This window comes from Hippocampus comes, unplaced genomic scaffold, assembly GCF_001891065.2.
Source record: "Hippocampus comes isolate QL1 unplaced genomic scaffold, H_comes_QL1_v1.1 scaffold7, whole genome shotgun sequence".
NCBI lineage: Eukaryota > Metazoa > Chordata > Actinopteri > Syngnathiformes > Syngnathidae > Hippocampus > Hippocampus comes.
In genome coordinates this window covers 8,589,569-8,593,755 of record NW_017842060.1, presented here as the reverse complement: position 1 = coordinate 8,593,755, position 4,187 = coordinate 8,589,569, and the positions used below count along the sequence as shown (strand labels likewise).

The window sequence follows — 4,187 nt, the reverse complement described above, 5'->3', positions numbered from 1 at the left end:
GCGGACCGGTACCGGTCCGCGGACCGGCGGTTGGGGACCCCTGACATAAATGAATGGAGCACAGTTTGAGTCCAGCAAAGTCAATATGTCATTAAATGATTTTATTTCTCAATGCCACCCTTAGATATTCTTATTCAGCCATGGTGTCTCCAACAAATCCTTATTGGCAGAACATGCACGATGATATCATTTTCATTGCTTACCTACATGCTTATGTTGCGCTTGGTTATCATTGAAGGGATTCCTTGCATTTCCATGACCTTAAAACCAAGGTATGTGCCAAACAATCACACCATCTCAAGCACAGGTTATAGAGTACGGGATCGACACTAAAATCTGCTCTATTCTATGCTGTTCCTGTGGCAGAAATCTTGCCTCACTCATTCAGATGCGTGCAACGTGAAATCGCTTGAGTGGCCATGATCCGCAGTCACTGGACAGCCACTCTTCGCTGCCCCATTTTAAACAGCCCAAATACGTTCTTCCCAAAATGGAGTAACATGTAACTAACGTGTCAACAAAAGGTTATGGAGCATATAAGATGACACGGGTATATCAGCTGTGATTTTGGTACATTTCACATCTGCTTATTATAAAAGAATTTGAAAATACGGCCATGTAATTGTAAGAGTCTCAAAAACTAAGCTTGTGAAGCCTGAGACCCTGCAACTATTCAAAATGCTAGAATTTTGAGTTGCTATCCCAATTATGCAGTTAGGTGCCCCTTTAAAGAGGTGTGAGAAACGATTTAAAAAAAAAAGAGCAGTTTTTCACAAACCCATTGCCTTGGTTCTGAGAATCTGCTCCTGTGAAATACAGTTCACTTCTAATGTACTGTGAAAATGAATCGGTTATTCTGAATGTAGGTAAACCAGACACACTCTGCTCAGGGCCAAATTAATCGTCCCTCAAAATTATGACTGATTTATGCTGCGCGGTTTAAACAGAAAAAAACAACACGGGTTACTTCTCTATAAATTACTACATCAATGTCAAGTATATTGGATATATTTTTAAAGGGATGTTCTGAACTGCTTCTGGCAGCCCAGCCACTGAAATTAGGCCACACCCACATGCAAGGCTAGTGTGGCTCATGGAAAGTTACTGGCCTGAACCATTTCAAACCAAGAGGGGAGCCGAATGAAGAATGACTACAAGGAATGCAGCAGTGTGACACTCACCTGTAACAAAATTCTGCTGCCAGAGGCCATAGGATGATGTTCAACATAAGCCTAATGTAATCTTACATTTTTTTAATAAACCAAGTTGTGATGCTTGCAGTGTCAAATTGAGTTTATTCATTTTTGCAGTAATGCTCTTTATTACACCCACAAGCTGGACAACTTCTAAACAAACCTGTTCCCCTCAAACTCTCATGTCTGCAGTCTGCTGAGCATGGTGCTCGTTTTAGCTCAAACGCAATCATTTCAATTGAATGGTTTGAAGCATCCAGATGCGAGACACTGAGTACACATGGATCGACATTGAATACTGAATGTTAAGTACCAAGAAAATCTGTTAAAATCAAAGCAAACCGTGGGACTCCCGGTAAAAAGTAAGACGATAGACCAAAAAGCAGTGGTGAGCATAGCAATTCAAAACATCCAAACATAGAGCGAGGCAACAGACACTGTTGTGATGTAAACCCGTATTCTATTCTCGGCCTCTAGAGGGCTCATTTATAATCGAAACAATGTTGAGACCTCAGTCGATATGTGTTAGGTGTCATGGCTGTCTTGTGACATTTCTCAATATTATCGATTTTTTTGCACAATCTCAAATAATCTATCGAGAGTATATTCATGCAAAATCACTAATATGACAAGCTAAAAAAAAACATGCCGTTTGCGCATTGTAAATCAATCGAAAATACAAAATGACATTTCTGTAAGAATTGTGTGAATGAAAAAATATGCTGTAAGATGTATTGAAATGTACTGCAGTGTAGGCAATGGAGAATGTCGAAAAAAAATGCTCAATTTCTTGCTAACAAAATGAGAAGCAGTAAAATGCCAACAGTTGGAATGATAACATGGCATATGGTGCTGCGATCGCACTCTTGAGTCCCCTCCCCCTTTCCTTAACATGGCACGTTACAGACCACATCAGTAACTGCATCATAACAAGTTTGGCCATTTTCTGCATCGCTAATTTGGAATAATGTACTGCTTTTGGAAAGGAATGTAAATTTGGATGGAATGTTTTTTTCAATCAGATTCATCAATAAAGAGAAGAAAGAATGGACAGAATAATCAATTCTAAAAATAGTCATGAGTGAACAGCTCGAAAATTTTGAAAATACACAGCTAGTCTTTCTAATAGTTATTGGCCGATCTCACTTCACAGAGAATCAATCTGATTTGGTTATAAAATGTGGATTGAGAAATGTCATGGAAAATGTGAAATTCTGTAAAAGGTGGAAATTTTAGTAATATAAAAAAATAATTACAAAGATTCCTGGATCACGTCAACATTTATAAATTGTTATGGCTTGAATTGGTCGAGAAATGTGCAAGTTTTACTGACAAAAAAATGCTTAAAATAAAAATCAATATAACGTGTATTAGTGTAGAATAACTACAATTTCGAAAATCGGTTGCTAACCTAATGCGTCTTGTTAAAAGTACAAAATGTACCAGCATACAATTCAAAGAAAACTGTTAAATAGTGTAACAGTAAAATACGTCTATGTGAAAAGCCAAATGTGGGGTAAAAAAATCTGTCTTTGTTTTGATAAAATGCGATAAAAGGTTGAATTTTCTTGTATGCTAGCTATAGCCGCAGTACCATCACTCACCGACAGTCGCGTCGTCGAGCGATGTTCCCGCGATTTTTTCCGTGTCGAAAGCGGTCCAAGAAGTCCGTCTGCTTCTTTTTCCACGCTTCGGGATGTTGTGGCAACGCTACTTTGTTACAAGTCCACTGGCCCGGGGAGACGGGGGAGTAACCGGCTTAACCGTGCCACAACGGCGACCAACAGCGGCGGCGGCGGTGTGGTGCTTGGCTCGGTTTAGCGCTCGCGAACCGACTCCAGTCCCGTCTGACGAGTCGTCAGGTCGCTAGCAGTCGCTCCTCCTCTTTTCCAGCGCACAAAAAAAAAAAATACGTCTGTGGCGCGGAGGCGGGAAGAGTGAACTGCTCGAGGAGGGGAAGGAGAAGACTGGGAGGGGAGATGATGGACTCGACCAACCCTCGAGTCCTGGTCGTCAGTTGGTTTGTGTCCCTAACGGTGTAAGAGACACAACAACAACAACACAGCCACAACCTGTCAGCTAGGTATGAAGGTTCATACTGGACAGACTCTTGTTGAGACGGAAGCAGAAAATGTGCTAAAACTAAGCAACAAAAAAAGTGGAGTTTCAGACTGTATACTGAGACAGGACGTCAATATGGCGGATTGGCGGCCGGCCGAGATTGGTTGACCCGAGGGGAGGGATTAAATGGCGGTGGAGGAGTCAATTCGAAAAACAACTCCAATCAGCACTGATCTGTCGAAACTGCATGATCCTGGAGCAGTAAAGTGTAGCACTGAATTTGTCTCATTTGCCTCACAGATTTTACGTTTGGGGGTTGAAATTTTGCAGTGGTGTGCCATGTCATCTCATAGCAATGTACAAAACATCCACAGCATGCAATTGTGCAACGCACATATGGTCAGAATCAATAATTATCCAAAAATATGACAAAAAACATAAATCGAGTATATCATACTCACCAGAGATGCACATTATTAAATATATTACTGGCATTATTAAATCACTACAGACGTGCTTTGTAGGTCAAAATCAACTTTCTCCGACCAACCAATCAAAGGACAGATCCAATGCTGAAGTTCCAACCAATCAAAGGACAGATCCAATGCTGAAGTTCTTGAGGGCTTGAGAATCTGATTGGTTCAAGAAATAGCCTCATTACTAATATTCTGTCGTTAAAAGTACATTGGCAAGCTCGACTGATTCTGAAAGCCGTGGGCAAATTAGATTGACATGATAACACATCGAGGCTGAAATCCGATAAGACAAAAAAAAAAAAAATCGAACACGCTGTGCACCAAATAATAATCTCAGAACATTTAAACATTTCAAACTCATGTTGCCACATTATCCCCCCCCCCCCATAAGAGAATGGCTAAGATCATTTGATTTTGGAAAAGAGAATGCTGGGTGTTATGTCCCCACTTTGCAATT

The 4,187-nt window shown here is 40.6% G+C and overlaps 1 protein-coding gene across 1 annotated transcript in view; it reads right to left on the bottom strand.

Annotated features, from left to right (window-relative positions):
* The window catches only part of atf7ip (activating transcription factor 7 interacting protein), a 34,197-nt gene extending 30,820 nt beyond the window's left edge, over positions 1 to 3,377 (bottom strand). The window contains exon 1 of the mRNA XM_019862118.1: positions 2,798 to 3,377. The gene's annotated coding sequence lies outside the window, so the exon portion shown is untranslated. The remainder of the gene's footprint in view (positions 1 to 2,797) is intronic.
* Positions 3,378 to 4,187: the final 810 nt, after the last annotated feature.